This window comes from Schistocerca cancellata, chromosome 2 (assembly GCF_023864275.1).
Source record: "Schistocerca cancellata isolate TAMUIC-IGC-003103 chromosome 2, iqSchCanc2.1, whole genome shotgun sequence".
Taxonomy (NCBI): domain Eukaryota; kingdom Metazoa; phylum Arthropoda; class Insecta; order Orthoptera; family Acrididae; genus Schistocerca; species Schistocerca cancellata.
In genome coordinates this window covers 939903796-939928390 of record NC_064627.1, presented here as the reverse complement: position 1 = coordinate 939928390, position 24595 = coordinate 939903796, and the positions used below count along the sequence as shown (strand labels likewise).

The 24595-nt window shown below is 42.0% G+C and overlaps 1 pseudogene; it reads right to left on the bottom strand.

Annotated features, from left to right (window-relative positions):
• Positions 1-22149: 22149 nt before the first annotated feature.
• LOC126163417 (5S ribosomal RNA) lies at positions 22150-22267 on the bottom strand (annotated as a pseudogene).
• Between the last annotated feature and the right edge of the window lie 2328 nt (positions 22268-24595).

Genomic DNA, 24595 nt, shown 5'->3' with positions numbered 1-24595 from the left:
TATGTCACATACTTTATTAAGCACTCATCAAAACTTGTAGGGTACTTCTCGTTGTTCTAAAATGATGAAATTTGCCAAGAAGTAGGGTTTTACTACATAAGTAAAGGAAAAGTCCGAAAACCTAATTTATCATTATATTACACGAAAAGACATTTCTTTTCTCATGTACTATTCGACGTCAAACTTGAAATTAAAATAATCACTATTTCTGCGTCCAGGATGACTGGGTGGCACTGGTTAAAGTCAAACATCACACAAGGAATGACTTTATTGCTCATTGAATTCAAACGTCACATCTACGTTCAGTAATCGATCCTGGATATCTGATGATGGATAAATTCCGAAACATGTCAGTGAGCAGTAAAGTCTTTCTTTGCCTGAAGTTTGACTTTTATCATTGCGACCCGGTCTGTGTGAGTGGAGAACTACTAATTATAAAAATGGTGGCCTGCATCCTGCATGACATTGTCACTTTGACATTATTGAAATTAAAACATTCTCGAAAATCTTGTAATCCCTGGGACCAATATCCTGTCAGTATTAATAACAGGCAAAAATGATAGAGGTTCTCGGTTTCCGGAATGAATGATCCGTCTATATACATAATTAAGATTTTGGGAACAATGAGTGCGCGCTAGTCCTACTTGACCTCGCGCGCTTTTGTTATTACAACAAGTATGTGACTTTTATTTACATAGGCGAGTGAAACGCTTTATCAAGAGCCCTCAAACACGTTCATATTTGACTGACGACAAATGAAAAATTGCTATTAAGACATTCGGTTGTACATCACCAGTTTTCGGCACTGATACACTCCTGCAAATTGAAATAAGAACACCGTGAATTCATTGTCCCAGGAAGGGGAAACTTTATTGACACATTCCTGGGGTCAGATACATCACATGATCACACTGACAGAACCACAGGCACATAGACACAGGCAACAGAGCATGCACAATGTCGGCACTAGTACAGTGTATATCCACCTTTCGCAGCAATGCAGGCTGCTATTCTCCCATGGAGACGATCGTAGAGATGCTGGATGTAGTCCTGTGGAACGGCTTGCCATGCCATTTCCACCTGGCGCCTCAGTTGGACCAGCGTTCGTGCTGGACGTGCAGACCGCGTGAGACGACGCTTCATCCAGTCCCAAACATGCTCAATGGGGGACAGATCCGGTGATCTTGCTGGCCAGGGTAGTTGACTTACACCTTCTAGAGCACGTTGGGTGGCACGGGATACATGCGGACGTGCATTGTCCTGTTGGAACAGCAAGTTCCCTTGCCGGTCTAGGAATGGTAGAACGATGGGTTCCATGACGGTTTGGATGTACCGTGCACTATTCAGTGTCCCCTCGACGATCACCAGTGGTGTACGGCCAGTGTAGGAGATCGCTCCCCACACCATGATGCCGGGTGTTGGCCCTGTGTGCCTCGGTCGTATGCAGTCCTGATTGTGGCGCTCACCTGCACGGCGCCAAACACGCATACGTCCATCATTGGCACCAAGGCAGAAGCGACTCTCATCGCTGAAGACGACACGTCTCCATTCGTCCCTCCATTCACGCCTGTCGCGACACCACTGGAGGCGGGCTGCACGATGTTGGGGCGTGAGCGGAAGACGGCCTAACGGTGTGCGGGACCGTAGCCCAGCTTCATGGAGACGGTTGCGAATGGTCCTCGCCGATACCCCAGGAGCAACAGTGTCCCTAATTTGCTGGGAAGTGGCGGTGCGGTCCCCTACGGCACTGCGTAGGATCCTACGGTCTTGGCGTGCATCCGTGCGTCGCTGCAGTCCGTTCCCAGGTCGACGGGCACGTGCACCTTCCGCCGACCACTGGCGACAACATCGATGTACTGTGGAGACCTCACGCCCCACGTGTTGAGCAATTCGGCGGTACGTCCACCCGGCCTCCCGCATGCCCACTATACGCCCTCGCTCAAAGTCCGTCAACTGCACATACGGTTCACGTCCACGCTGTCGCGGCATGCTACCAGTGTTAAAGACTGCGATGGAGCTCCGTATGCCACGGTAAACTGGCTGACACTGACGGCGGCGGTGCACAAATGCTGCGCAGCTAGCGCCATTCGACGGCCAACACCGCGGTTCCTGGTGTGTCCGCTGTGCCGTGCGTGTGATCATTGCTTGTACAGCCCTCTCGCAGTGTCCGGAGCAAGTATGGTGGGTCTGACACACCGGTGTCAATGTGTTCTTTTTTCCATTTCCAGGAGTGTATTTACGAAAATGTTACGTTACGCATTGTTTCCACCCAGATTGTCTGAGGAAAAGGAAATTTTTTAAAACGAAAATGAGCTTTGTTTTTCCTTAGAAACTGTGAAGACTGCTTGTGCAAACGCGATAAAACTTCATTAATTCCATGTAGAAGGCCTAGATGCCTTTTTAATTTCTTTTCTCTGTGTGTATAAAAAATATCATCCTACAGCTTGTAATGTCGATTAATTGTGCAACAGCCTCATGTTCGGGCATATTGTGATTCCCTGTGTTATTGAATAAAGTTAGTTACACCTTTGTATATCGGTATTTGACTTGGCATTTCCAAGCATGTCCCTCGTCGTTGAAACTAGTGTCTGCAGATCGAAGCGTCCAAGGAAAAGCAATTCTCGATATCTTCCCCGACTGCAGGTGTAAGGGATTTAGGAAATCACGACATAACCAAATTTTCACGAAAACGTCTTGCCGTTTGGCGGTCTACTTGTCGATGTTTATAAATATAGTATTTGTTGTGATAATAAAAATTAGCAAACAACGAAGTAGCACTGGTATTCAATTAAAGTTCATGCAAATACACGTGACTTTCATCATATAACGTTTCACTGTAATGCGTATGAAATAATATGTGTTGAAAAATAAATTAACTAAAAACATGATGGACTCGATCCAGCAATCTACCAGGTACACAGCTCGACCGCTAACCATATGACCGCCGCCATCTTGGGGTAGGAGTCGCAACGCACCAGTATATCACTGACGTGTTGAACAATACTTGTTTTCTCGAAATAGCCCAAGCAGTCCGCTCTAGTACTTGCACTTTATTTGGTCCTAATGGACTATTAAAAGTGTACATAGTCTTTAGTAAATGTGTGATCCGAGCGTCGTGGCCTCCCCTTCTTAAGAAAATGTAATACTTCTGCACAATAAGTGCCTCGTCAAAGACGTGTAAGACTGATTCTTATGTACTGATTACTACTGTGGTACACTTACGAGGGTGAATGAATAGAAGACACAGAGAATAATATACAAAAAGTAATATGTTTCGTCGCGGGATAGTTTAGCATGCGAGAGAACGTTACGAAAATACACAAAAATCTTCGTTGGCAGACACTATAGGAGAGGAGACATAGATATTTCGAGAGCGTACGTTCCAGAAAGAGCTGGGAAAAACACGCTGAAGTGATAAAAATAATGGGACAGCGATATGCACATATACAGACGGAGGTAGTATCACGTACACAAGGTAGAAATGGGCAGTGCCTTGGTGGAACCGTCATTTGTTCTTATGTGATTCATATGAAAAGGTTTCCGGTGTGATTATGGCAGCACGAATGGAATTGACAGACTTTGAACGCGAAATGTTAGCTGGAGCTAGAAGTACGGAACATTCCAATTCGGATCCACGGTGTCTAGAGTGCGCCGAGAGTACCAAATTTGCCGCGCGGAGTGGCCGCGTGGTCTCAGGCGCCATGTCACGGACTGCGCGGCTCTTCCCGCCGGAGGTTCGAGTCCTCCCTTGGTCATGTGTGTGTGTCTTCTTCCTAGCTTAAGCTAGTTTAAGTAGTGTGTAAATCTATGAACCGATGACCTCACCAGTTTGGTCCCTTAGGAATTCACGCGAATTTGAACATTTTCTTTTAATACCAAATTTCAGACAGTGCCTCTCATCACGGACAAAGCAGTCTCCGATGGCCTTCACTTAACAACCGAGAGCAGCGACGTTTGTACAGAGTTGTCAGTCTGAACAGATCAGAAACACTGCTTGAAATAACCTGGGCTCGTGACCATTTCGGTTGGACTCTAGACGACTGGAAAACTATGACCTGGTCAGATGAGTCCCGATTTCAGTTGATAAGAGTCTAGTGTTGCGCGGACCACACGAAGCCATGGATACAAGTTGTAAACAAGACATTGTGCAAGATGGTGGTTGCTTCAGAATGGTATGGGCTGTGTTTACATGGATTGGACAGGGTCCTCTGGTCCGATTGAACCGATATTTGACTGGAAACGGTTTTCTTCTTCTACTCTGAGACTGGTTTGAAGAACATTCTGGACAATTTGACCGAATGATTTCGCCACCCAGGTCGCCTGACACGAACCCTATCTAATGTATACGGGACATAATCAACTAGTTTTCAGTTTTTTTTTAAAATTGTAATATTGCTGTACATGTTCATCACGTCTATCGATATTTCCGTCCCACTCGGGTAACTCCTTCGTGGTGCATCGCTTCTTTTTTTCTTTTTTTTTTTTAGTGTATTTAGAAGGTTGGTTATAAAGAAAATCTTGCAGTGAGTTAGATATTAACATTAGGCTACGTCTCAAAATCTGCATCATTTACCAGGGTTTAGGTCCCAGGACCTACGTATCTTTACGGGATAGGTATATACTATGATTTGATAAGATATTGAGATATGAGATATCCGTCTTTCATTTCTCTGAGAAAGTTAGATATAAAATATACGGCGTTAAAACCGATCTTCACAAGGTTATTGTAACATTATGAGAGGACGACGTGCCGTAGCACTCACGGCTTGTTGAAAGCTAGTTGGCTACGCAGAAACTGTAAGCGAGTAGTGGGTATGCCGCAGCGTCCGCCTTCTAGCAAATCAATTTTAACACGCCTTATGATCTCGAGATCATATAAAACGTTTGTGAACTGCATAATGGCTCTCCCCAGAACCTCTTTGTAGTTCATCTGCCCCTCTCGAAGACCAAAGTTAGTAATTTGGAGGTCTTTCAAGTTCCACAAACACTATCCTCCTCTGTCACCACATTTTTCCTCCTCTGCACTAACACCGAAGTCACCATCAACCAGGGTCAAATGGAACACGAACAGCATGGAACATGCCAGTACATACACATACCAGTGCTATGTATTCAATAGACATGATCTGTTTCAACATCAAGCAGCAACACCGTCATCGAGTATTGAGCATTGCAACACAGGAATGTCTTCAGTGAAAGCCCTCGCAATAAGGCAACCTACCCATTGCAACACAGGAATGTCTTCAGTGAAAGCCCTCGCAATAAGGCAACCTACCCATCACAAATTACTTCCCCGTCTCCCCTCTCCTTCCCACCTCACACAGAAAACCATCCACCACCAATAGTCGCAGAAAAAGCTTAGAAGTTACCCCTAGCACTCAATAAAACTAAAATAAATGATAAATGAACGCCGGATATTTTACCCAAAACGTAAAACTGAACCTCCAGTTTCCCAACGGCAATTGTACCTCTGACCTGGTACGAAGCGAGAGAGGTGAGTGGTAAGGTGCTTGGCACATTAGATCCAAAAACATAACGTTTAACCCTCTGGATTACGGAGTTCCGGGCTCGATTCCCGGCCGGGTTGAGGATAATCTCTGTCCGGGGACTGAGTGTTTGTGCTGACCTCATCGTTTCATCATCATTATCATCATTCGGGACAATGGCTAGGTTGGACTGTGTAAGAACTGGACTGTGTTAAGTTTGGGACTTTTTATGGGCTCTGATGACGGCCCAGTTGAGCGCCCCATAAACCGATCATCATCTTCATAACTTATAACTTCTCTTATTACAACATTAATTAAAGTACACTCGATCCAAAACAATACAGGATTAATCAAGATGGAAAATTATAAATCTGTTACTATAAAGTCTATATCAATATTGAAATCTTGGAGGTAGTTATTAGGCAGGGTGTTACAAAAAGGTATGGCCAAACTTTCAGGAAACATTCCTCGTACACAAATAAAGAAAAGATGTTATGTGGACATGTGTCCGGAAACGCTTAATTTCCATGTTAGAGCTCATTTTAGTTTCGTTCTTTCACGTACGCTCAATGGAGCACGTTATCATGGTTTCATACGGGATACTCTGCCTGTGCTGCTAGAACATATGCCTTTACAAGTACGACACAACATGTGGTTCATGCGCGATGGAGCTCCTGCACATTTCAGTCGAAGTGTTCGTACGCTTCTCAACAACAGATTCGGTGACCGATAGATTGGTAGAGGCGGACCAATTCCATGGCCTCCACACTCTCCTGACCTCAACCCTCTTGACGTCCATTTATGGGGGCATTTGAAAGCTCTTGTCTACGCAACCCCGGTACCAAATGTAGAGAGTCTTCGTGCTCGTATTGTGGACGGCTGTGATTCAATACGCCATTATCCAGGGCTGCATCAGCGCATCAGCAATTCAATTCGACGAAGGGTGGATGCATGTATCCTCGCTAACGGAGGACGTTTTGAACATTTCCTGTAACAAAGTGTTTGAAGTCAAGCTGGTACGTTCTGTTGCTGTGTGTTTCCATTCCATGATTAATGTGATTTGAAGATAAGTAATAAAATGAGCTCTAACATGGAAAGTAAGCGTTTCCGGACACATGTCCACATAACATATTTTCTTTCTTTGCGTGTGAGGAATGTTTCCTGAAAGTTTGGCCGTACCCTTTTGTAACACCCTGTATACTTATTAGATAAGCGGTTAATTACAGTGTTAAGGTACAGATTCTAGTAAACAATTTTTGTCTAACACGAACGGTCATACAACTCTGTCTCTACACTGACCGACCTTTAGCAAATTTTAAATGCTATACCATGACAATCTCATTGGGATACAAGCTAGTACGGAAAACAAGTCGGGATCATGCAGCCACACTCCTGCTACCACGGCCCCAAGTCTCGCATCAAAGGTATGACAGTAATAAACTAAAAAAAAAAGTTGCTCAGTTATCAGATAGTCAAAGTTCTAGGCATGTCTTACAAGTAGCGGTTAACTGTTATAACGGCCAGCGGCCTGTTTCAGAACCGGAAGAAGAAATTTTCAGGACAAATAACGATCATTAACACAAATCTTGTATTCACTTAGCGTAATGTAAACCAAACATGACAGTACCCTAAACGTAGCGCAAGTCACTTCAAGCAGTCAATGCAGTATAGAGGTAGCAGTACACAATAACTGCATACAGTAAATGACTGGGTGGTGTGTGATGTCCTTAGGTTAATTAGGTTTACGTAGTTCTAAGTTCTAGGGGACTGATGACCATAGATGTTAAGTCCCATAGTGCTCAGAGCCATTTGAACATATATTTTTTTTTTTTTTTTTGCATACAGTAACACGCTAACGGCCCTTTATATAAAGAGGTAAACAATCAATCAGTAAGCTTGTAACCTCCACACAATAATAATAATTAAATGAATTTTGAATATTGTAACCTCTGAACAAAATTGGTTCCCATTTATAATCTCTGTACAGGGATGCATTCACATTTAGTGTAACCACAAAAATTCAATTCCTAAACCCGGAAATAATAAAAAAAAATTCAGTAACCTGGTAAATTTTATGACGACAGCAACGCTGCGCCTCGGCCCTGTATACTGAATAAAAAGGGAAAAATTCTTACCTCAATAAAAAATAACTGCGAGTATATCTGCTCTTATGTAAAAAACCTTTTCGGCACAGCTGCTACGGTCGCAGGTTCGAATCCTGCCTCGGGCATGGGTGTGTGTGAAGTCCTTAGGTTAGTTAGGTTTAAGTAGTTCTAAGTTCTAGGGGACTTATGACCTAAGATGTTGAGTCCCATAGTGCTCAGAGCCATTTGAACCATTTTTTTCGGCACAGCTTCGTGCAATGCTGGGCTATATTTTTTTTTAATTCTTGGAAGGAATGATCATGCGTTGGAAATATTCTTTAAATTGAAATGAATGCTTTTCTTTAAAAAAATTACTTTATATTATAAAAATTATTATTGGGGGCATTTTTTTACAAAAAAGAAATTAATGACAGTTAACATACATTACTAGATATGTGCAAGGCTGCTTCTTTACCTTCTACAATAATACTCATCCTCCAGATTCCCGACCAGAGCAGACTGCCGACACGCGCAGGCACGCGCCGACTCCTGTCGACTACTGCCGACTACTGTCGACTACTGAAGACTACTGCCGACTAGCGACAAGCAACAACTAACTACATACTACTCTCTGGTCAGAGACTCTGCCATGCCTCGCCCATCGCCGGCAACGCATACGTCTTACATAACCCTCCACTGGGGGGGGCAAAAATTTGGCAGCGATGGTGAGTCAATTGGACTTGCCATGAGCAACAAATTTTTCTTAATTAACTAAGTTTACAATCACAGAATATATACATATATATAAGTGCAGAACATGAAATAAAATATAGTGCACATGCACTGAGTACAGAACATATCAAGCAAAGACAAAATGTATACACAATGAGTACAAATCATATTAACAAATGACATAAAGTGCACACGCACTGTAGTTCAGAATATCAGGAAATCACAAAAGGTATACGGAATGAGTACAAATCATATTAACAAATGACATAAAGTCCACATGCACTGTAGTTTAGAATATATCAGCAAATCACAAAATGTATACGGAATGAGTACAAATCATATTAACAAATGACATAAAGTGCACATACACTGTATATACTCTTTTTTTTACTATTTTACAAGAACTAGGATAGGAAAGGGAAGGATTGCATCATGGTTGTAGCACTTTAGGTTGCACGCAGCTGCACTGAAAGTCCATTTCTTTCTGCAGAAGCACAACACCAAGTGAGACAATCTGAAGTTCTTTTCCTTGACGTATTAATCAGTGTAGCAAAGACACTGAAATGTTGTAGTAATATTCCATGTTATCATTTTGGTAGTACATTAGGTACACCAAACAGTGGGACCATAATAACATCTCCATCGCTCAAGGTGGTGGGCAGCATGTCATGTCAACACCACGTTCTTGTAAGGTACACCAACGTAGAATTAGTGCAAAAACCAAATATAGTGCTCCATGATCATGAGGATAGACAGGAAAAAAGAATGTTGCTGTAATTTCTGGTAATTAGGTCAGAAGGTGAAGGACATTAAGTCACATACTAGTCTTCATTGAGAATTACACTAGTCTAACAACTGATTTGAGTAATTGGTGGCACTCATCGCCCAGTTACTGAACATTTCTGTACCATGTATGAAGTATTACAGAATAATGTTCATAAATCATCTGATTACAGTGAACATCGGCACTCATTGGCCAGTTACAAACCATCAGAAGTCATCATTGAAAACAGGAGCTAATGAATGGCATAGTATTAACATAATTCACTTAGTTATAGTAATCATTGACACTCATTGGCCAGTTACAAAACATATAGCAAGTATTGAATAGTACAAAACATTTTTCATCATTCAAGTGACATACGACATATTTAAAATAATTATTGACACTCATTGGCCAGTTACAAAGCATTCTTATGTTTTTATAAAACCTTATTCAGTATTAATCAGAAGTTATCATTCAAAATGAGAGTCAATTATTGGCATAGCATTTATAGAGTATAACAAGATATTATTTACAGAAATTATTGGCGTAGTATTTATGCATTATTACAAAGCATCGTTCAAATTACTCAGAACTGATCATTCCAGTGACATAGGACATATTGAAAATGTAACACACTGTAACTGTTATTCTACGTCTGTGACTAGAAAACATCATTCAGTATTACTCAGAACTCTCTTAAACTGGTAGCATTATTTGGGACAGGTAATACATTTTTTTTGTGCTAGCAATGCATTGCGTTGGGATCGATAATTAATTACTGGGGCATAACAATATTTGCATTTGACTTATTGCTGCAAATGAAGATGTGTAACGTCATTCGTCATGAGTCAGCTGTAGCAAGGTTATGAAACAAGTAGAGTATATGTGATAACATTAATGAATGACATACACAAATGGGTAAGAAAAAATGCAAGTACTAGAACAGGTTTAATGATTAACTGCTCGTAGCGTATTAATTTCGTGAATAGCTTCTCCTAGAAAAATACAAAATGGATTATTAAGCTGAAAGAAGAAACGCATGTTATGCTGAAAAGTAATGAACTTCGAATTAACAGGTAGTGAAATGTGTACAAAATATATATGTTCTCTAGCTGTCCTTTCCAAAACCTTCAGTCATCATACCATGCGACATAAGACATACTGTCAAAACGAACTGCAACAAATACTTAAATAACTACATAGCATAAATACATAAACTTCAACATTATCCTCATCTGCAAAGAAAAACTTCATTATCCATATCATCATAACTCCATTATTATCATCATCTGTAAAGAAAAACTTCATTATCCATATTAACATATTCTTCATCATTATTCATCACCATTCATTATCATCTGCAAAAAAGTCACTTCATTATTCATTATACAACTATTCCTTATTTCTAGCATATTTCATCACTAAAACTAAGATGTGTAGTTCTGTCTGACAGCCTGCATCAATCGCCTCGTATTCTGAAAGAAAAAATTAGTTAAGTCTGCTATCATACGATGTGTATAGTATAATCTCGTTAATGCTTGTTAATTCTGATCCATTTACTCTTCGTGACGAGGTATTGCATCTTCTTTCGTTCATTCCGAAGGTGAAATTCCCATTTCTGTTTAATTTATTTCTTTTACACGTTATTTCTTTCTGAAAATGATGAACAAAGATTAATGTCTTGCATTTAAATCATATACCCATTAAATAGAAACTGGTTTCTAGTGATATAATTGAGCATACCAGCGTAGCATGACGGAAAACGTAATATGTCAAAAACACAGACAGTGTGCAGGTGCAAAAATGTACACAGAGTATCACAATGTAGCAGCAAAAAAAAAAAAAAAAAAAAAAAAATGTAAAATAGTCACAATGTTGAGATATCATAAGGCAAAAATGTTAAAGTCAACTGGTGTTTGTTATATCTTAAATATTTCATAGTGCATACAAACAAAATAGGAAAACAATCATACTTACATAAAAAATGGAAAATGTACACGGTCTGATATACAACGACAAGAAATTACTTTCTTTGTGTTCAGCTTGTATGTTACGTAGTTAATGGAGGCGAGAATTGAAGACTTTAATGGAGAGAGAATTTGATAAACTTAATATGTCACTAGATAGAATTGCATAATTGTTCATAAAATATGTAAGTTTATCTGGAAAAATGTGCACGGTCTGATGTGTAACGACAAGAAGAGCGACCTGCTAACCTTACCTTGCCGGGCACTTGCCAAGAAAAAATACGATAATCATCAGTAAGTAGTCACATAAATATAATTGCATAAGTGGTCATAAAATGTGTAAGTTCATCTGGAAAAATATGCACGGTCTGATGTGTAACGACAAGAAGAGCGACCTGCTAACCTTACCTTGCCGGGCACTTGCCAAGAAAAAATACGATAATCATCAGTAAGTGTTCATGTGAATATAATTGCATAAGTGGTCATAAAAAAATTAGGAAATGGCATTACAGTGTGATAAATCATAAAGTATGTTCATTCAATAAAGGGTTTGATGTTGGAGGCATGGTGATTGCCCTTGCTTTGTCTGGTTCTCGAAGTTTCGACGTGTGAGGAATGCTGCGAATTCGATTCGCAGCATTCGATATAGACCTGCATATAGAAGCTCAAATTTACTGCATCTATTCTTTCCTCTGTTGGATAAATAGTGTGTATGTACTTATATCTTCTGTCCAATGTAAAAGTCACGGCGTGTACAAACCTGTTTTTGCTGTCTTCTCCGGCGCTCTGCGGCACGTTTGATGTTGTTCAGCGCAATGTCAATTATTTCATGGTGTCGTAGTCGACGAGATGTAGGAAAGGTTACTAATTCTTTAATTTTGTTAGGTGGTTCAACATTTTTCAGTATAACAGACGGAGATAGCATAGTAGATTCATTTGGTATGGAATTAATTACATCCTGGAATGAGAGTATGTATGTGTCCCAATCAATATGTCTTTTATGGCAGTATATTCTACACAGTTTACCAATTTCTTTCATTAATCGTTCACAAGGGTTCGAAGAAGCATGGTACCTGGATATATAGATCGGAGAAATGTTTCTAGCTCGTAACATACTTGTCCATATAGCAGATCGAAACTGTGGTCCATTGTCGGAAATTACTTTCAACACATGCCCTACTTGAAATAGAAAATGTTTTACAAATGCTTTCGAAACAGTTTTAGCAGTAGCTTTGCGTAAAGGAGTGAAGGTAACAAATTTTGAAGTGAGTTCAACAGCGACAAAGATGTAGCAAAAACCTCTATTAGTTCTGCGAATCGGACCAAAAATGTCTACAGCGGCCATATGTCTCAATTTAACAGGCACAAAAGGATGTAATGGAGGAATATGTGAAGTCGTATCTGACTTAGCTTTCTGGCAGATTTTACATGACGCTAAAACTCGTCGAATACGTTTCTCCATGTTGGTAAAATAACAGTTCTGTCTCAGTATAAGAAAACATTTTCTGGCTCCGTAATGTGCGTAACTTAAATGAGTATACCAGATTAATTTGTTAACAAGCTCGTCAGAAATGCATATAACCAATTGTTGCTGTCAGGGTGAGAGCGGCGAAACAGAATATTATTGCGTACAGTGTAACGGTTTCTAATGGTAACATTACTCCTATCTTGCCAAAGGTGTTTAATCTCTGCTCTTGCGTTGGAAATATTCTTTAAATTGAAATGAATGCTTTTCTTTAAAAAAATTACTTTATATTATAAAAATTATTATTGGGGGCATTTTTTTACAAAAAAGAATTAATGACAGTTAACATACATTACTAGATATGCGCAAGGCTGCTTCTTTACCGTATACAATAATACTCATCCTCCAGATTCCCGACCAGAGCAGACTGCCGACACGCGCAGGCACGCGCCGACTCCTGTCGACTACTGCCGACTACTGTCGACTACTGAAGACTACTGCCGACTAGCGACAAGCAACAACTAATTACATACTACTCTCTGGTCAGAGACTCTGCCATGCCTCGCCCATCGCCGGCAACGCATACGTCTTACAAGCTATATCTATTTACACTATTTAGAGGGAAAAGTGTAGAAATTTTAATTTTTTAAGGCACCAACTAATCGAGGATCGTAACACTCGTTACCTCAAGCAGAGAGACATCAGAGGCAATTTTCAGTCACGTAAACCCTTATTCACAGAAATGGCGAAGTGCCATTTTCAGGTAGAGACAAAAAAATGGTTCAAATGGCTCTGAGCACTATGGGACTTAACATCTGAGGTCATCAGTCGCCTAGAATTTAGAACTACTTAAACCTAACTAACCTAAGGACAGCACACACATCCATGCCCGAGGCAGGATTCGAACCTGCGACCGTAGCGGTAGCGCGGTTCCAGACTGAAGCGCCTAGAACCTCTCGGCCACACCGAGGTAGCGACAAGTAAGGGGCCCAATACTGTAAGTAACAACAGGCTATTAAGTTAAAAAGTGGGTCAAGAGGGCTAGGAGAGTATTCTTACTAGAAAGAGCAGGTAAGCAGTTGTTAGCAGTTGTGTAAAGACACTTCAGCTATCAAGATATTATCAGTAAATTTTCAGAGTGTTCGGAATAAAGTTCCTGAATTTACTGCCCTGCAGGAAGCGTGTGGCGCGCAAATCATTCTCGGGACTGAAAACTGGCTGAACCCTGCGATAGGAAGTTCTGAAATATTTAGTGAGGGTTGGAACGTGTATCGAAAAGGCAGATTAAACACCGTAGGCGGTGGTGTCTTCATTGCAGTTGACAATAATATTGTGTCTATTGAGATCGAAGTAGAGTGTGATTGTGAAGTTATCTGGACACGTTTAACAGCGCTAGGGGAAATAAAGTTAATTGTGGGGTGTTATTACCGGCCACCAGGTTCCACCGTGACAGTTCTAGAATCATTCAAAGGGAGTCTACATTCTGTATCGCAGAAGTACCCGGATCATGCTATATTAGTCGGAGGCGACTTCAACCTACTTCATTACAGGTCGTACAGACAAGCCGTTGTGTGAATTACTTTTGAACACATTATCAGAAAACTGTCTTGAGCAGCTAAATCGACAGCCGACGCGTAATGGAAATATTTTGGATCTGGTAGCCACGAACAGACCAGACCTCATCAACGGTGTCAATGTTGAGACAGGGATTAGTGATCTTGATGTTGTCATTACGACTATGGTTGCGAAAGTTAAAAAGTCGGTCAAGAAGGCTAGGAGAGTATTCTTACTAGAAAGAGCAGATAAGCGGTTGTTAGCATCCCACTTAGTAAATGAATCGACTTCATTTACGTCGTGCGGTAGCGTTCTCGCTTCCCGCGCCCGGTTCCCGGGTTCGATTCTCGGCGCGGTCAGGGATTTTCTCTGCCTCGTGATGACTGGGTGCTGTGTGCTGTCCTTAGGTTAGTTAGGTTTAAGTAGTTCTAAGTTCTAGGGGACTGATGACCATAGATGTTAAGTCCCATAGTGCTCAGAGCCATTTGAACCATTTTTTACTTCATTTACTTCGGGTACGATGCGCGTGGAAGAATTATGGGCAAATTTTAAACACATTGTAAATCACACGTTGGACAAGTATGTGCCGAAAAAGTGGGCTACGGACGGAAAAGACCCACAGTGGTCTAACAGCGCAATTCGGAGAATGCTCAGGAACAAAGGCAGTTGCACTCGCGGTACATGAAAGATCGGGAGAATGAGGGCAGGCAAAAGTTAGTAGAGGTTGGTGCTACTGTAAAAAGAGCGATGTGCGAACCATTCAATCACTATCACCGTCATACCTTAGCAAAAGATCTTGCTGAAAACCCAAGGAAATTCTGGTCTTACGTAAAATCGGTAAGCGGGTCGAAGGCTTCCGTCCAGTCACTCACTGATCATCCTGGCCTGGCAACGGGATAGCAAAACGAAAGCTGAAATTTTAAATTTAGCATTTGAGAAATCTTACACGCAGGAGGATCGTACAGACATACCGCCGTTTGAGTCTCGCGCAGATTCCCGTATGGAGGACATAGTGATAGGCATCCCTGGGGTTGTGAAGCAGCTGAATGGGTTGAAAATGAATAAATCGCCAGGTCCTGATGGGATTCCAATTCTGTTTTACAGAGAGTACTCTACTGCACTGGCTCCTTACTTAGCTTGCATTTATCGCGAATCACTTGCCCAACGCAAAGTCCCGGGCGACTGGAAAAAAGCGCAGGTGACGCCTATATATAAGAAGGGTAGAGGGACGGATCCTCAAAATTACAGACCAATATCCTTAACATGGGTTTGTTGCAGGATTCTCGAACATATTCTCAGTTCGAATATAACGAATTTCCTTGAGACAGAGAAGTTGCTGTCCATGCATCAGCACGGCTTTAGAAAGCATCGCTCATGCAAAACTAACTCGCCCTTTTTCACATGATATCTTGCGAACCATGGATGAAGGGTACCAGGCGGATGCCATATTCCTTGACTTCCGGAAAGCGTTTGACTCGGTGCCCCACTGCAAACTCCTAACTAAGGTACAAGCATATGGGATTGGTTCCCAAATACGTGAGTTACTCGAAGACTTCTTAGTAATAGAACCCAGTACGTTGTCCTCGATGGAGAGCGTTCATCGGAGGTGAGGGTATCATCTGGAATGACCCAGGGAAGTGTGGTAGGTCCGTTGTTGTTTTCTATCTACATACATGATCTTTTGGATAGGGTGGATAGTAATGTGCGGCTGTTTGCTGATGATGCTGTGGTGTGCGGGAAGGTGTCGTCGTTGAGTGACTGTACGAGGATACAAGATGACTTGGACAGGATTTGTGATTGGTGTAAAGAATGGCAGCTAACTCTGAATATAGATAAATGTAAATAAATGCAGATGACTAGGAAAAAGAATCCCGTAAAGTTTGAACACTCCATTAGTAGTGTAGCGCTTGACACAGTCACGTCGATTAAATATTTGGGCGTAACATTGCAGAGCGATATGAAGTGGGACAAGCATGTAATGGCAGTTGTGGGGAAGGCGGATAGTCGTCTTCGGTTCATTGGTAGAATTTTGGGAAGATGTGGGTCATCTGTAAACGAGACCGCTTATAAAACACTAATACTACCTATTCTTGAGTACTGCTCGAGCGTTTGGGATCCCTATCAGGTCGGATTGAGGGAGGACATAGAAGCAATTCAGAGGCGGGCTGCTAGATTTGTCACTGGTAGGTTTGATCATCACACGAGTGTTACGGAAATGCTTCAGGAACTCGGGGGGGAGTCTCTGGAGGAAAGAAGGGAGAGAAGATGCTAGTTCTGGTGCGAGGTACCCTCCGCCACGCACAGTATGGATTGCGGAGTATGTATGTAGATGTAGATTTAGATGTACAGCCATGAAGTAATACATCACTGGCAATGACGCATCAGTAATATGTCAGTAGATAACCACACCAACAAGAGATAAAGAAACTTGAGGCGTTATTTACAATCCACAAACTTTGAAATTAAAGGAGCACAAGTAGTATGTGAACAAATGAGGTGGATGAAAACCCTCCTCTGTGCAAGCAGGTAATGGCGTCGACAGCAAACAGTTAATAATAATAATAATAATAATAATAATAGCAGTAGTAGTATGGCACCTGCATATGAAATCACCGCCCCTGAGGGTTACACGTTTTAGTCACGTAAATCAGCTAGTAATATATCTTAAGACCTATCTAACGACCAGCTTGAACATACAAGATGATATATTAGTAAATGATACAAAAACAATTCTCTTTCTGAGATAAAGGCAGGCGCAACACATAAATAACCGCAAAGGTTCAATCAGCAAGACAACTCGTTTAAGATCTATGCAGCAGATGTTGAAGTCAGTGGTCTAAGTACAAACTGTGACACTCAAAAGTCTGATGGCTCAGAAAATTAATGCCATGGCTGCGTGAATATTATGAGATGAATTACACAACGAAAGAAGAAACACAAAACTATTGAAAATTGTCTGTCCCAAACGGTATAATGGCCACATATGCACGCACACAGTATCACTGCTCGCTGCAATTACGAGCATATTACAACAGTAACACAATTTAATAGATCCTGAAACCCCACTAGGAGCTGCGACGCTTCTGTATTCAATGTACACAATACTGACACCTGGCGAGCCAAGTGCTGAACCATTAGAGACCAACTAAATCCACTGGTCTGTCATTCACCAGGGAGTGAGGTCGTGAATGAATCTACGATGCGTCCATTCAGCGAACCTCAGTTTAGACCTGAGAGCCACAACAGAGAGAGCAGTTCCCCAGTCTCGACTGCGGCCATCGGCGCTGCTCAGCCGAACTTACGAACACCCACTGCCACGGCCACGCGCCGCCTTAGCTGTTAACACTCACGGCGCACCTTCTATTTAACTCCACCTGCACTCACTCGCCCACGTATACAAACTTAAAATCGCCATTTTTCACCGACTGTCCTGACATCTCGCGGCCAGCCATCCGCCAAAGATATTCCAGCTTGCCGCTATGTCGACTCTAACCTCCAAAGACATGAACATAGCAGGCGCATGCCACAACCTCCGATAAAGATAAAAGAAACTGTTTCATAAATAACAACTATCTGACCACCAATTCTAAAAGTCATCTAACCTAACTAGAAACTAACCCACATCCTTAAACAATGCTCTATTCTCACCGTCTATTCTGCACTTAACACGTGTAATCTGCCCCATTCCTTCTTACCCCTGATAGTGTAATCCCCAACAACCAAACCAAAGGAAACAGTTCCCAGTGCCCAGTATACGCATCAACACCCTTCTAATTAATACATGCCATCTCTCAGTACCAACAAGGAGAACACGGAAAGTGCCATAGCCCGACTTAGGAACTTGGCTTAGTAGAAGAGAAGTCAAAATAAGCGAAAAGGTGTGTCCGCTTACCAGTAGATACTCGACAGTGTCTGAGAAAAAACGGTCAAAGTTTTCGACGCAATTTAGATGCCTTTTAGCGGGCAGTATTCGTAGCTGAACCGTGGCGCGGTGGAAAACGTCACAGATTTTCAGTTCTGTGTCCCGTGTTCGAAATCTGATTATTACTCTCATTTAATTTTTTCATTTCTTTAAACTGAAACCTTCCCTTAGAAAAATTATGAACGACTGTGCTAGTAAACTTCTACAGTATTTGATACAAAGACAGCTGAGTAAAACTTAACATACTCACACATTTCTCTCTTTACTTATTCTGATCAACACTAAACTGACACACAATATTTTTAGCGCAACGCAATCTGACTTTCAATAATCCCTACAAAAGAATGGCCCTGACTAACAATAACCTATACCTTTCATGAATCACTTACCTCACAAAAATCTTCGTTACTCGAACTACTGCAATACAGCGAGCGCCAATACTGCCAGCTAAATAAAAGATTCTAACTACGGAAGTCACTAACTACTGATAGGCATAGTTAGCAAATGAAAGATTTTGATAGAGAACAAACAACAAACAATGTATTTACCTTAGTAATATTCAAAAGTCATCATATATATATGTTCATGATATACAGTATTACAAATTTACTCTTTCTGATGGACACACGTCCAGATCGTCCGCTCTCAAAATTCTCCCATCTCTCTCCCCACATCCACCACTGCTGGCGCCACACCTCTAAGTGCGCAACGCTACGCGCTGTTCACATCCAACTGCCCAACACTACAATAACGAATATTCCAAGAATGCCAACCAGCCACAGACAGCACACAGCACAGCCAGTGATTTTCATACAGAGCGCTACGTGACGTTACCAACGTAAAAACCTAAGCAGCCTATTTACAACACATATCGGTCAATGATTACTGCACGAGTGTTTATCAGGTTAAGAGATACAGAGATTAATCGTAAAATTACAACAAGGCTTCACAATAAGTGTCATACATTTACTATATAATATATGTGTGTTTGGTACTTTCAGGAATTACAATCTTTCTAAATTCTCATATTCTTATATTTCATTGTTACATTCTCATATCTTCCTCTTACGATTATGCCTTCGGAAGATTCGTTGCGTTTCCTTGGACGGTTACCTTGGACCGTCCGTAGAAACATTCGAAACACAAAAATTCCGGACACTGCGAGTGTCGCGGGAAGACAGGTTTGTAACGGTGACATTTATTCATATGAATCTCACTCGGCAGTAAAACATCGTTAACACCGCTTAAGATTTCATGCGGTGGCAATATATTTGCAGTAAATCATACATAACGGATCACTTTACCGAAAGCTCGAACATGCATTTGATGATGAATCAACGAACACTACGGGAATTTCACAAAAAACAATTTTACATAGTTTTCTCATTCATTTATTTTTTCCTTTTTTCTTAATTGAATTCATTTAGTAGGCGCATAAGTCCAAATTATTTCAGTATACACTGGAAACCGTTCGTGTAGTTATCTTCTACGGACAAGGACAGATAAATAATGAAATGATCGTTTGGCATTGTTGGCCGCGAGGTCCCATCCAGGTTCGACCGCCAAGTGCAAGTCTTAGTTCAGTCGGCGCCACACCGGGCGACTTGTGGCCGGTGATGAGGATTAAATGATGATGAGGACGACACAACACCCAGTCCACCAGCGGAAAAAATCTCCAATCCGGCCGGGATTCGAAACAGGGCCCAGTGGATGGGAGGTAAGAACGGTACCACCCAGCTAAGCAGGCGGACGGGTAGATAGATGAAAAGCAAAAATAAATGTAATAATCGGGTTTCGAACACGGGGCGCAAAAGTATAATGCCGTGGTGCTAGCCACTGCACCACCTCGTCCTTTGAACGAATTACCCGCTAAAAGGCACATAAAGTACCTCGAAAAGTTTAACCATCGTTTTCTCAGAAACATTCGAGTATATACGGATAAGTCGACACCCGTTTACGTTTATTTTGATTCCTCTTGAAATGAGCCAAGTTGCTGCGAAGTCAGTTTCTGGCATTACTGTGTTCTTGTCGTATCAAATCTTCTGTACTTCCCCCTGTATTGTAGGCATTACTAATAACCCACTTCCCATGGCCCAAGGTGGACTTGGTATTAGCCACCATTTTACGACACTCCCACCGAGCATTTCATGTTTAAATGTCCTTGAGTGTGTTAACTGTTTTCTACGCCACTATGCAGTGTGTAACAAAACGATATCCAAAACCTAGCGAGTTTGCTGAGGTTTCCTCGAGGAACAAATTGAGGCTATGATTCAATGTCCAGAAACATTATCCACCTACGATGTGTCTTAGTTACAGAAGCCAAAGACTCCCGCTAAGCCATCGCTTCGGCAACAATTGTTAGTTTGCACGACAATGGAACATAGGTAAACTAACTTTTCGTAACTGGCCTAACGGCGTTCGGGTCACTGGGCGGCATCAAACGCGTCCGCGCCTACCACAGCACACCTTCCAGTCCCCCAATACATAAACTCGTCTGAGTAAGTGGTTGCCTCGCAGCAGGTTTTAACCTCTGCGACTTTATTACTCTGTACTGATATTGGATGTCGTGCTCGGACGTGGGTTCCTATCCCCCATTTTTCCCTCAAGAGATCCTCCACAGCCCTGGAAGTTTGTTGGTATCGTTTTATTACGTCCTGTATAAATTCGATCCCATCATACGACGCTTATGATTTCTTCCCTCGTATAAAGTGTAACATTCCCACCAGTATTGTTGCCACCGAACTGTACATCCACAGCCGGCCGGGGTGGCCGAGCGGTTCTAGGTGCTACAGTCTGGAACCGCGGTACCGCTACGGTCGCAGGTTCGTATCTTGCCTCGGGCATGGATGTGTGTGATGTCCTTAGGTTAGTTAGGTTTAAGTAGTTCTAGGGGACTGATGACCTTAAGTCCCATAGTGCTCAGAGCCATTTGAATCATTTTTTGTACATCCACAGCCAGTGCCTCCAGAACTATGGCACTGTCACAGATCATCTTACAGTCTACAAGGTGACGTAGTACCCATGCACAGCCTAACTACTCTAAGACATTCTCCCTAAATGCTGTCTTAGCACCTTCTTGCCGCCGGTTGGAGTGGCCGAGCGGTTCTAGGGGCTACAGTCTGGAACCGCGCGACCGCTATGGTCGCAGGTTCGAATCCTGCCTCGGGCATGGATGTGTGTGTTGTCCCTAGGTTAGTTAGGTTTAAGTAGTTCTAAGTTCTAGGGGACTGATGACCTCAGATGTTAAGTCCCATAGTGCTCAGAGCCATTTGAACCATTTGAACCTTCTCGACAAATTGCATATATTTGTAGGGAGGACATTGGCCCAGTTTGAAATGAGCACTTATTACTCAATATATCCAACATAAGGCCTCACGTCAGCTCCTCTATATTTGATGTCAAATCTCAGTTCACACAAAACTGCTCCAACACCAAATGAAAGACTTATTCTGAATACATACATAACAAAATTGGACACAAACTCTTAACTGCGTAATATTCGAACATACTCCTTTTTTGGAAGTCCCATTGATTACCGCATCCATTTCTTCCGATGCCTGACGGAGATACACTCACACTCCACCGACAAATTAAGACATGTTAGAGGCTACTGAATCCAAATAAATGCTGGGACTGGTACTGAAATACATGTCTTACTACCACACAGTCCATTAGTTCCTCTAAGTACTGAAAGATTTCCACCATATCACTGACAACAGACCTGCTTCTTACTATTAATTTCTGGTCAGTAACAGCCCTTTTCCCAAAAATCTAAGTATAGCGAACCACTCTCACTCTACTACTTTTAAAATAATTGACCAACCTCATTTCCAATACTTCTCACTCCTTTTAGTCCATGAACACAGAGGCATCTCTATCCTGCCTGTTGCTCCTTGCTTCCAGTACCAATAAACCACAGAAAGACCCCAAAAATGAATCAATTTCGCTTTAATAAAAAACTAAACTCCCTCCGAACAGGCCTTGAAAGGCTCAACGGTACCGACCGGCCGCCGTGTCATCCTCAGGTCACAGGCATCATTGGATGCGGAGATGGAGGGGCATGTGGTCAGCACACCGTTCTCCCGGCCGTATGTCAGTTTACGAGACCACAGCCGCTACTTCTCAATCAAGTAGCTCCTCAGTTTACCTAGCAAGGGCTGAGTGCACCCCACCTGCCAACAGCGCTCGGCAGACCGGATGGTCACCCATCCAAGTGCTAGCCCAGCCCGACAGCGCTTAACTTCGGTGATCTGACGGTAACCGGTATTACCACTGCGGTAAGGCCGTTGGATTTGCTTTTATGACTGCATTAACTACGTACACCTGAAAGAAACTCTTTCATTCCTTGAAATTCTTCCGACTTACGCGAAGTGATACTTCACACAGGCGAATTTTCTGAGTCGTGGAAAACCTTTCCGTTTTTCATCAAGTTCATCTTGGAATTTAGCAAAGTCTTCCAACCCAGTCTCTACAAATTTCATTCCTAAACACCTTAACAGGCACCTGTCCATTCCGTTAACCCGAGACGTTTCCGTCTCAACTTCTCTTCAAACGTCTAATTCCTGTACCCATCTCTTGTAGCACTAAATTATAAATCATTAAACAGCAGCATCTTAATATTCAAAAGGTTACAACAAGAAAGGAAGTTCCGGTCTCCTTTTCACATTCAGCATCCATGCTCTTCCAATATCCAATGCCTCCCTTATTGCATTTTTTGTATCACATCACCCACACTACCTGACCAGAAATAACACCAACTCTTCTATCTTCCATATAACTGGAGGTATGTCCAAGACACTGTTTTCTTTCTTACATTTGCTCCACATTGTTGATATGCCCAAGTGGCACTTCTCATCCATCTTTTATCCACCTTTCCTACCATCGTCCTACACCTATACTTTAAGCTTCAGGTCCATTTCATTTGGTTCACCTCCTGGTGTAATCAGGAGCACATTAGAGTGAGTCATCCGTAGACGCAGCCAATAATTATCGTACCAACTACGTCCTGTTCCCACGGCGTGGCCTCCACCTCACCATGCCAATCCAGAGACCACGAAAAATTGTTTTCCAGTAAACTAAAATGGAATTCTTACGTATTAACCACAGAGCTGAAAGCCTAAAATAGATTATGTTGTGGCGTAACAAGACAGCCACGCCACTCGGAAGTAGTCGAAATGCACGCGTTACACACGCCGGCTGGCGTGAGGTCTGAAACAGGATACGTAATGAATGCTATAAAGAAAAGTACGTAGCTGCTGTAATACTTAACTTTAATCCATCATTCTGGTACATCACTCTTGACGATACAAATGAGACTCTTTAAATACAAGCACTGTAAGGCTAATGGCGCCTTGCTAGGTCGTAGCCATGGACTTAGCTGAAGGCTATTCTAACTGTCTATCGGCAAATGAGAGAAAGGCTTCGTCAGTGTAGTCGCTAGCAAAGTCGTCGTACAACTGGGGCGAGTCCTAGTACGTCTCTCTAGACCTGCCATGTGGTGGCGCTCGGTCTGCAATTACTGACATTGGCGACACGCGGGTCCCACATGTACTAATGGACCGCGGCCGATTTAAAGCTACCACCTAGCAAGTGTGGTGTCTGGCGGTGACACCACAGATTAAAACCCCAACTAGCTAAATATGTGGATTTTGTACATATATTACTCTCCACTCCTACAAAAAGTTAGTCCAGCCTATCATCTGCTATGTTTATGTTGTGTTATTTTCCGCTTCACCAAAATGCTGTAACTCTTACAAACCCTCCAATGTAATGCAACAGGGCCCATATGCTTACGTTCTCCCAAATGGAGCCTGGAATAAAATATATTTTTTCGATTGTAAATCATTATCTTCTTTTCTTCTTCTTCCTTTCTTCCTAAGCTAAACCTATTTCCTTGGGTACCCCTCAGGCTACCTGAGGTCGTCGCGCCATCTTTTCCTTGGATAACCAATATTTCTTTTACCAGTTGGTAATCTATTTCTTAAGTTTTTCACAATCTTCCGTTCATCCATCCTGTCCATTTATTCGTTCCATTCACGCTTTCCCTTATATACTCACTCATTAATGGAATCCACTTTACATCCGTTTGTAATGCTTTCACTTCTCTATCTCGCAGTGTCTTCCCTGTAATCCTTCGCAGAATTTCATTTCAGCGGTTTCCACAAGTCTTTTTGTTTTCAATGTTCCCAGTCTTTTCCCGGCATTGCATGTCATAACTGATCGCACTACTGTTCTACATATTCTTGGCTCTGCATCTTTTCCTATACGCTTGTTTTTCAAACTAGAATCATTTGAACACCATGCCATTTTATTGCTTTGTTTCTTGTTCTCTAACTTCGTTTCCGACATTTGCACTGCCTGACAATTCAACATAAAGATGTTTAAGTATAATTACCCATTGAATTTTTCCATCTATTTCCAGTTTGCATCTAAGGGCACCTAAGGGCTAAATTAACTTCTGTCCTCGATTAATTAGGAAGTAATCTGAAGCATGAGATTCGCGGCTTCGTCACAGTGTAACCTCCCCCTCACTTATCGACCTTAATGACAGTGAAAAATTAAACCGCGTGTACCTAATAGAAATTTGGGAAAAGCAATCGTCACCGAAGTTAATCTGTCG